General features: G+C 45.2%; 2 non-coding genes across 2 annotated transcripts; one reads left to right on the top strand and one right to left on the bottom strand.

The window, feature by feature from the left end:
• Positions 1–314: 314 nt before the first annotated feature.
• Positions 315–387, bottom strand: TRNAA-UGC (transfer RNA alanine (anticodon UGC)). The gene has a single exon. It is a non-coding gene; the product is annotated as a tRNA-Ala (tRNA).
• Positions 388–646: 259 nt separating this feature from the next.
• LOC123088920 (small nucleolar RNA Z279/snoR105/snoR108) lies at positions 647–752 on the top strand. The gene has a single exon (XR_006442174.1). It is a non-coding gene; the product is annotated as a small nucleolar RNA Z279/snoR105/snoR108 (small nucleolar RNA).
• Positions 753–10,754: the final 10,002 nt, after the last annotated feature.

Here is a 10,754-nt window from a genome sequence, read left to right as displayed (position 1 = left end):
ACTAGGATATCTTATATGGAGACGCGTTGATATCGGAAAAGAAGAATGAGGTGGAACCTTAGTTTTGGGAAGGCGGCAGCTGGCTACGTTGATGGTGACATGAATAGATATAACCAATAGATAGGGAAAAAAAAGTCTAAGGGGACATGAAAACATGTAGAAAAAGAAACTTATTTGTGACAAGATGAAAAAGATAGGAAAACAAATATAACGGCGATATGAAAAAGGATACTTGACGGTGGCCTGACAAAAACATAAAAAAGACTAGGATATCTTATATGGAGACGCGTTGATATCGGAAAAGAAGAATGAGGTGGAGATGCGGGGGATCGAACCCCGTGCCTCCCGCATGCAAAGCGGGCGCTCTACCATTTGAGCTACATCCCCTATGTCTAAAGTGTTCAACCAGGTCGTTAAACAGCGTGACATCCTCAAAGCAAGCCTAGTCGCGATGGGCCAATGTGTATAGGCCTGTTTGTCCGTAGCAGGTTTAGCATCGGCCTCCTAAAAAATTGTCTAGGAGGGAGGGTTCAGCGACATACTGTATTAGTCCCACCTCGGCCGGAGGGAGCGAGCGCATGGATCCGAGGTCTTTAAGATGGGACGGGGTGCGTCCTGTAGAAAGCATGATCCTTCAGGCAGCAAAGGGAAATGAGGAGTGGTACAGGCTCGCTTAATTATGCGAGAGGGTTGCCCGCCCCAATAAGCCTGTTACGACACTGGGGCTTCCCCATGGTTTACCATCTGATCCTGAATGCACTTATGCACAATTTGAAACGTTTTTTGACTTTCGAAGACTTGGTTTCTTATCGGTTTTTCCCTGGTTTTGATTTGCCTGGTTTTATTACTAACTTTATTAGTTTAAACATTTGTTAAAAAAACTTTATTTTAAACAAGTTTTATTTTTATTTTGCTTTTGTTTCTCCTTGTTTGCTGATTTTCTTCTCTTGAAACCCTAGGCTAAATCTGTTGATACCGCCGCAGCTCGCGGGCAACAACATTAGCTTGAATTTTTTGGACTAATTTCAAATTGAATTGTTATGTCACGTAAGGACATCTCCAACATCGATTCCTTCCCGCATCCGTTCGCGAACAGAGGACCAGTCTGCGGACACTGATGGCGGAGGCTGCCATCCAACCTTGCCTGCATACATTTCAATCACTCTTTGAACTAACCGGACGAAATACATGCAAACACGATGGATTTCATACAAACCGGACAAAAATCATTACATTTTCAAACTAAAAAGGTACCGAACAAAGATAAAACTAGTCTGCGTGGATACGTATGACTAGTTTATGGCCAGCCGCGACAGATCTCCATTATCTTTCCCATGTCTGGTAGCCCCTCAGGGCTCAGGTTGCCTATGCTTCCCCGCCACTCATCTAGTGGAACCGCAAACTGGAGGGGAAGGGTGCCTATGCTGCAAGGGTTAGAGTTGGTTTTGGGGTAGGGGGACGATGGTGGCCTGCCAGAGGGAAAGACACCTGCTGCGTACGCTGGCATCGCCTTGGTGGTGGCCTTCATGCGACCCAAGCTGCGACGCCTTCCTGTGTTCTACTTCTCGATGATGGCGGCGACCGTGGATGTGCTGGGTGCTGCTTCGTCGAGTTCGCGTAGCCGGATTCTTTCTCTGCAAAAAGGGCGTGGTTACGCGCGCGGCGGATGTCGTGGTCGCAGGCACGGGAGGCGCGGTACGACATGACGTCATTCACGGTAGCCACGATGCACGCGCCGCCGTGCTCCCCCCTCCCCCCCCAATGCCGGCCTGGAGCAACTTGCCACTCCTTGGTGAGCTAAACCACGCACCGGCTAGTAGTTTCAACCTCCGCGAGCTGGCCTACAGCGGCTCGATGAAGGTGGAACAAACAGTTGCCTGGCTCGTGATCGGCAGGCTCGATGGGCCACCCAACCGGTTTTTATGACGGAGAACTCTTCTTCCTGCTCGTCGGATGCCATGGAGAAAAAATTTGAAGGAGGAAATGGGGAGCGGAGGTGTGGTGTGGTTCTTGTCCGGCGTCTGGCATCGTTTAAATAGCGAGCGGACACGATGAGCCAACCAGCATTATGTTTAGTGCTGGCTGGCTTACGGACAAACATGGTCAGAGTAGGTATAACGACATACACACGGGGTTAATGGAAGAAGGCGGGTAGTCCTCAGCCGATCGAATACGGCGAGGAGGTGTGTTCAACCTGGCGTGCAGCGGGCGGCGCCCTCGACCGGCCCGCCTCTTCAATGGCGGAGGAAGTAAGAGGTCGCGTCCACTCTGAGCCGGCTTCAATATGGAGCGATCGCTCCACATTGGCATGAATGCGGGCAGCTGACCCCGGGCGGGAACGCGCGCGGCGAGGGGGCTGGGGGTTTGGGTGGGCCCGGGTGACCAGAAGTGAGAGTGGGCTGTCCGGACGTCCGCAAAGCCTCCCACATTTGTGTCCGGTTTGCGGGAGGACCGACACAATCCCGTGTTGGATGGCTTCCGTGATCCGGGCTGCCCAGTCTGGACTTGTGTGGATGATTTGAAGGTCCGTGTTGAAGATGCCCTAATCGGAGGAACTGAGGTGTGCATACGATCTCCAGCTCCTTTTTTCTCCGGTTACCATAGTATCCTTTATTAGATAAATTATTATTCCTAAATTACTTCTATTAGATCAACGATCACGAAATAAATAGAAGAGTAAGTACCTGAAAGTACTGCTGGTACCTTCCAAGACATAGCTCATTCAACCTAAGGCCATGCATAGACACTTACCACAGACACCGAATTCAGGTCCAAAGGGTCCATCACTAGTAGAAAAGGGGGCAATGGTCCAGGTCGGGCCAGCCCATTAGTCCGGATTCAGTCCAGAACCGGGACCCATGGGGGTATTGGACCCGGTTCGTGAGCCCCGAGGGCCGGCCGGGCCACGTGGGCCATTGGTCCCGGTTCGTCTAGACCTTTTGGTCCTGGTTGGTGGGACGAACCGGGACCAATGGGCCTCGCTCCTGGCCCACCACCATTGGTCCCAGTTGGTGGCTTGAGTCGGGATGAAAGGCTGCCCTTTAGTCCCGGTTCATGCCACCAACCGGGACTAAAGGGTTGGTCCTCGTTGCGGTCAGAGTTTAGTCCCACCTCGCCAACCGAAGGGCGCTCACACCGGTTTATAAGCCCCTCCCTCTCTGCCTTGTTGAGCTCCTCTCAAAGTGAAAATAGATGCCCTTATACAGGGAATTTGACCTAAATTCATACTGAATTTCTCTGAAGTTCATAGAAATTTATTATGAATTTAGGTTAAATTCTCTCTATAGGCGCATCTATGCTCATTTTTTTAGTAAAGTTAATCACAAATTTGTGATTCACACAAATTTCAAAGAATTCAAATTTTAACTATTCATGCCACCAACCGGGAGCAATGATATGATTATATATACCATGCCAAAATGAAAGAGAGGCGCAATGCTCATCTGCACATTGCTTAGCTTCAGGCCAACATGCAGGTGAGCAATGCGCTTCTCCCTTCATCGTCTCTACACTCAGGGCTTATAAACCGCTGCGAGTGCCTCTCGCTTGGCGAGGTGGGACTAAAAACCAGCTGCAGAAAGAATCAACTAAAAAACTCTTTTACCAGTTCATGCCACGAACCGGTACTAAAAGGTCGCCTTAAAACCTGTACCAAATAAAATGCCTTTGTAACAGCCTTAGAACTGGTACTGAAGGAATCAACTAAAAAGCTTTTATAAACCTCTAGTATTATGGAAACTAAAATTATATAGAATTTTGTTACAAACTTTAATAGCAAAAAGAATTATCATAAAAGAAAATAAATAAGTAATTAGATATCTGTTCAAAACATTAAAAGCAAAAAGAATTGTCATAAAAGAAAATAAATAAGTAATTAGAACTTTGTTACAAACTATAATAGCAAAAAGAATTATCATAAAAGAAAATAAATAAGTAATTAGAATTCTGTTCAAAACATTAAAAGCAAAAAGAATTATCATAAAAGAAAATAAATAATTAAGTAGAATTTTGTTACAAACTTTAATAGCAAAAATAATTATCATAAAATAAATAAAGCAAAAAAGAAAACAAAAAAATGAGAAAAAATAAAAAAATTGCCACCTAGTGGGCCACCACGGCCTGAATACGACTAGAAACCTAATTGGGCCAGGAGTCAGGCCCGGAGACTGCCCAGCAGGCCCATAGGTAGAGACACAAGTTTAGGCCAGTAGGCCTGCAATAGTGAGGAGTTCAAATGGGAGGGCAGAGTTGCACTTATAAACAGGTGCGGCCGCTCCTCAGCTAGCGAGGTGGGACTAAACATCCCACTGCACCGCGCCAGCGCAAGGCCTTTAGTCCCGGTTGGTGGCACGAACTGGGACTAAAGGGGTGCATTGGTACCGGTTGGTGGAACCAACCGGTACCAATGACAACCTTTAGTCCTGGTTGGTGCCACCAACCGGGACTAAAGGGTGCATTGGTCCCGGTTGGTGCCATGAACCGGGACCAATGCTCTGCCTATATAATCGACACTCGCGAAAATTTGGGTCAGTTCGTTCTTCCCCGCCGCGCGATGCCGCCAGGCTGCCCGTCCGTCTCTGCCTCGCCGTCATGTCGTCGCCCCGCACCGTCCCGCACCGACCCGCGCTGCCCCAATCGACGCTGTCACCGCCTCGCCCCTGCCCGTCGCCGTGCCACCCCGCGCCACACCTCGCCGTCGCCGTCGCCGTCGCCGTCCCCGACACCATCGCCGTGAGCAACTAATTTAATTTGATGTTAGTAGTTGCTAATTGAATTAGATTTTATTAGATTTTTTGGTAGATTTTTTTGTATTTCATAGATTTTTTTGTTAGATGTGTAGTTCATAGATTTTTCTGTTAGATTTTCTTCATATTGTGTAATTAATTTATTCATATTGTGTTAGATTTCTTTATGATTTTTTCTGTTGTAATTTAGATGTCAATTTTTTATGATTTTTTTCTGTTGTAATTTAGACGTCAATTTTTTTTCATATTGTGTAAGTAATTTAGATGTCAAATTTTTATGTTTTTTTCTGTTCATAGAATTTTTATCATTTTTTCTGTTGTAATTTTGTTCATAGAATTTTAATGATTTTTTTGTTCATACTATTTTCTTTGTCAATTTATTGTGTATGTATAGGAAAATTGTGAATGATATAAGTCATTTATGAATATGTTCATATTTAGAATAGAGGAAAAAGGAAAAAAATAAGAAGAGAAAGTGTTTAATATAATTAGTTAGAAAAATAACAGAACTATAGTTAAACTAGTTTATTTTTAGTAAGTACTACTTTATTTTATTTATAGTAAGTGCTTCATATATAGTTGAACTAGCTAGTTGATTTAATAAACTACTTTATTTAACTATATATAGAAGTAGTTCCCGCATCGACGTCGGCGATGACTATCCCGCATACTCGTCGTCGTCGACTCGGTGGTGGAGGCCTGTTTGATCAGGGCCATGTTCGGGACTGGGCTCCGCCGGGCTGGTATTGGGAGGTGCTACCTTCCGGGGATGTAGGTTGGTGAGGAGGCGGCCCGTTTGTCGTGGAATTAACATGTCAGATGTCCTCATGAAAGGACTTAGTCGTGGAGCCATCGCTATGGGTTAGCTTGAAGGGGTTAAACCGGACAAGGGACACGAGAGTTTATACTAGTTCAGCCCCTTCGATGAAGGTAAAAGCCTATGTCTAGTTGTGATGGGATTAATTGGGTTTCGATGACCAGGGAGCAAATACGCTTGCCTGGATCTCGAGTTGCTGTCTGTTGTCCCTGAACCGCCGCCGGGTCATCACCTTATATACACAGATTGACGCCCGGCCGGTCTACAGAGTCCCGAGGCCGACTCATACAAGGGTCCGGCTTGGTCTCTCCTTTCCTAACTTACAACACAAGTTTACATAACGATCGCGGTTTACCACTACGGGCCCTAATCCGCCTTTAGGCTTTAGGTCTCTAAGCTTCTTTTAATAACTGTGCCATCTTCTGGATCTTCATGGGCTTCATCATAGTCGAGGGTGAACCGGGCCCTCCTGGCCGGTTTACACTCAATAACTATATCCCCAACATTAGGCCCCAGAGTGATTTGAATTTGTTCATATCAATCTCCAATACTTAGAAAAATCATGTGATCATCTTCCTTTGCTTCTCGTAAACCGCCATGACGTCTTGCTTCATGAACTTTGTTAAACCGCCGTGACGTCATCCTCTGGATATAGCAATGGATCATCATGACGTCATCTCTGTAAAAAAACAAAATAAAAAGATTCCCTTTATTAATGTCATCCCAGAAATTGAGGCGACAACTGCGCCACTCGTCGCTTTGGGCTCCTCGATTTTCGCATCAGTCTTTATCCATTTTCCTTATAAATAGACCAGAGGGCCCTTTCTTTTCCTCCCCTTCCGTACTTCTTCTTCTTCCTCACGACGCCTCGGCCCTGAAGCTCTGCCGCCGTCCTCGACCTTCGAACACTGCGTCAACAAAGGCCGCTGCATCAACCTGGTTGTACCAGAGATCTTCAGTGTTCCTCCGCTACCCTGCGCATCCGGTAAGCTTCTCCCTCATAACCCTAGATCTGCATTTTAGGGCTCCTGTTATCACCTGCGTTCATAGGTGTTCATCCCTAGTTCCTTCGTATTCGCTTCTGCCATAGTTTGTTTGATTCAACTGTAGCATAAATCTCGTGCGGTAATCACTCTGTATCTAGTTTAATACTCAGCAAGTCTTCCTTGTTGTACAGAATCCCTTGACAGAACGCACGAACTTCTCTGTTCTTTTAACGCCTTTATAGATCGCAGAAAAATTTCTTTATGGAGGGATGGTAGATCCAAATAAACTTTGATCATTGTGTGAAACCTGTTTCTGTCAACACTTAGCATATTTTCATCTGTTTCCTTCACCAAAGGGCGGTTTAAACCTTGTAGCAATTTAGTAATCCGCCACTCATCACTAGCCCTTGGTTAAATCGCCAACTGAACTTGCATGACGATGTTCCGGTTTGACTCTGAATAGTACACAAACCGTTAATTTGTAAACTGAATTTTTCCTTTCAGTTCCCCTTCCAAGATGACCAAACAATTCTCTGCTTGCAATTGGGTTCCATCCCGGATCACGGAAACACAAATCAATGGTTACGTCACCACCGACGCTTTAGCCTCAAAAAGGGTTCTCCATTGGCGAGTTCCAGAATCGGAATGTCCACCTGAACCTCAAGAGGGAGAGGTGATTGTATTTATGCAACACTTAGACCGGGGATTCAGCCCACCCGGATCAAAAAATTCCCGGGATGTCCTCGCAAGCTTCCAACTCCATCCGCAAGATATTGGTCCGAACTCTGTGTCCAATATATGCAACTTTCAAGTATTCTGTGAAGTTTATCTTCAAGAAGAGCCAGCCGTGGAGCTGTTCCGGGAGTTCTTTCATCTGAACCGCCGTACAGAATTCTCAGACGGTCCCAACACAGAACTTGGTGGCGTCTCAATTCAGAAAAGGAAAGAAGTTGACTTCCCTCATGCAAAACATCATAGTCATCCTAAAGATTGGAACCAGACCTGGTTTTACTGCCAACACTGCCCCTGATGAAGAGAATACTTTGCCGGGTTATCGCCCTCACCAGCTTAGCAACGGCCACCCATTGCCTTTACGCTTGACCGCCGCAGAACGGAAGAACTTCGCACCTCAACTCGCCAAGCTCCGAGCTCTGATGGCCAATGGTTTGACCGGCATTGATCTTGTCCGCTGTTGGGTTTCTTGGGGCATCTTGCCTTTAAGCCGCCGCCCCGGTTTGATGCATGAATACACTGGCGATGTCAAAGATCCTCAGCGATATCATGAAGTAGTAATGACCGATCTTGAAATTACTGAATCTGTGAAGAAAATGCTTGATGAGCCGGTCTCTGCATGCAACCAAACCGGGTTGCCACCTTTTTACGTCTCCAACAATCCGCCAGCGGTAAAGTTCATGAGAATTCTTTACTAATTCGCCTCTGTATTAACTGTGTACTAACCTTTTCTTGCCTTTATTTCAGGCTAACACCTCCTTTTGGAAACGGACTAAACCGGCCAGGGCTCCTCGTGCAAAGAGCAAGGCCACCAAGAAAGCTGCCAAGAAGAAAACCACCGAGTCTTCTGATCCGCCAGAAGAGGAGGAATCAGATGCAGAGGTAGAACTTGACTCACTTGGTTCCTTTTTCGTACATCTTATTGACAATGACTATTCCCAGGACGACGCTGAGGCTAGCCATGTAGATCATGTTGACGTAATCCTTCTTTCTCCAATTCCTAGGACGACGCTGAGGCCAGACCGGTTCAAAGAGTTTGCCGTACAGTCCGGAAAGTAAAACAATCTCACCCCCTTGCTCATTTGGATCCAAAATTTTCTTTGAAGATACATCAAGTTGAAGAGTGTCGCACAACCCGGCATAATGGTCAGCAAATCACTTCATCCGGTTTAGCAGATACGCCAAGCCGGAAACGTCGTCCAGAGGTGACATGTTCTCCTGAAAAACGTTATCCTTTGAAAGGTTTCTTCCGATGCCCATTCAATCCATCTGACCCGAATTATCAGGCCTCTTCCAACTCGTCTGGCGGTTCATCAACCACTCAGCTGCCTCCTCTCAAAGTTGTTGCTGGGTAAGTGCATTACTCCTCAACTTGTTTGTTTATGTGCCGGTTTACCATGTTCTAACCTTTGATGTTGTAGTGCCAAGGCTCGATTAAGTAAGAAAGCCAAGACCAGCAACCCTACTAATGATGTTGATCCAGAGAAAACCCCAAAGCATGATGGTGAAAATCCTGAGATTGCCATAGACAGCTCTGCTGCGCAAAACCAAGGCGCTGATGCTAACCCGCCAGAAATTGACCCGGATGCCGATGTTGACACATCACATCCTCATGCCCCTCCAAGTCCAATTACTGAACAACGGGATTCAACTGCTGATCCGCCAAGCCCTGCTAACAAACCGCCGAGCCCTGCTGCCAAAGCGCCAAGCCCTGTTAAGAATGTCAATCCATCAATCCCGGCCAAAGATGATGATGTTCTTATCACTGGAACTGCGTATACACTACTAGGGAAAACCCTAGCAGCAGCGCGGGTTTTGTGCTCACTAGTAGCGCGGGAGGGCGCGCTACTAATAAGGCGCTACAGCTATTGCTTAGCAGCAGCGCGTGCATGCCCGTGCTACTGCTAGGACGAATAGCTGCAGCGTTTGTTCAGTACCACGCTGCTGCTAAGGTAACTACTTGCAGCGTGTTTTCTGTCCATCGCTACTAGTACTTTTTTTTTATTTTTCCATTTCTACTGTATTTATGCGCCATCGTACAAATATTGTACAATACCAGTTATGAGGTTTACATCATTATGTCCATAACAGTGTGTCAAATGAAGGTGGATTAGGTTCAAGTGGAGGCAATATGTGGTGCATGTCAAAAGTATACTACTAATCCAAACTTGATCTAGTTTGGACTAGTAGTACTTTCGATGTGCACCACATGTTGCCTCCACTTGAATCTAATCCGCCAGCACAAGCTATTTAATCATCCACATAGTCATTACCACCAACAGTATTTATTTCCGTCTCAAAAAAAGTATTTATTTAATCACCACTAATAGTAGCTAATAATAATCATCATAGTCATTACCACCAACACTAGCTATTTTATTATCATAGTAATATAGTGTAGCACATCATCATCCTGAAACTCATTTCTAGCTAGCTAATCACTCCTGCTGCTCTCCCTGAGGTAAAATAACATAAAACATGTATAGCTCTCCTCCTTGATCAAGCTGGAGCATGCAGATGAACTTGTCTCCTAATCGTGGGTAGCACATCTGTTTGCTGCCCCCTAGTACTTCTCTGCGCTCCCCCATCACATATTTGGTCCAGTCTTGCACTATTAAGCATCCGTCGCTAATCTTGAATGCACTAAAGTAATCTGTAGGATATCTTGGCCGTAAGCTAATAATACTCATGGTACCTTTAGTCTCGATCCCATAAGGCACAACATTCATCGGGAGTCCCTGTTGAAGAACATCGTATGTTAACATACTTAGCAATGAAGTTTAGTTTCAAAAATAATGTATGTAAAAGATGCACTGATGACAAATAGTAAAAATCTTACCATCCTTCCTAAATAGATGTGACCGTAGTTCATTACGAACACTATTGGTCGCACATTTTCAGTACTAACATTTCTAAATGCAGGAAGAAAATTTGTCTTGACAGTATCAAGATCCTCAAGCCATGAAACATAATGACTGAGCTCCTCGCAGTTGAGTTCAGCCCCAGGATAGTATATGGTCCTGTCTACCAAGCACTGGACATGTTTGCTTGCACCGAAATAAGTTGACAATACAAATTAGTTGTCAACTATTTTTGAATAAACAATATCGATCAAAGACATAAATATGGTTGAGAAACTTACATAATGGTATAACTGGAGGCGTCTGCACATCGACCCAGATGTCGGTATTACCTTCAATACCATCTTCCGGACGAATATCAAAGGTGATAACCATATCAGGCTCAAATGCATAAGTCTTGCATAGTGCTCGCCATGTTTTGCATCCAAAATAGGTGTAGTCGTCTGAATTGTACAATTTTGCATGGAAAATATAACCATGCTCGGTCTTCAAGTAAACTTTCTTTTCCTCCATACTATGGCTGAAACCTATCTTATCCAATACAAAAACTCTTGCATGGCAGGGGATACACTAGTAGAATAGTAAAAAAATATAAGTGGAAGCAAATGAAGAA

Source organism: Triticum aestivum, chromosome 4A (genome assembly GCF_018294505.1).
Source record: "Triticum aestivum cultivar Chinese Spring chromosome 4A, IWGSC CS RefSeq v2.1, whole genome shotgun sequence".
NCBI lineage: Eukaryota > Viridiplantae > Streptophyta > Magnoliopsida > Poales > Poaceae > Triticum > Triticum aestivum.
Note: the sequence above shows the minus strand (reverse complement) of the source record. Positions and strands in the feature narration are given on the sequence as shown.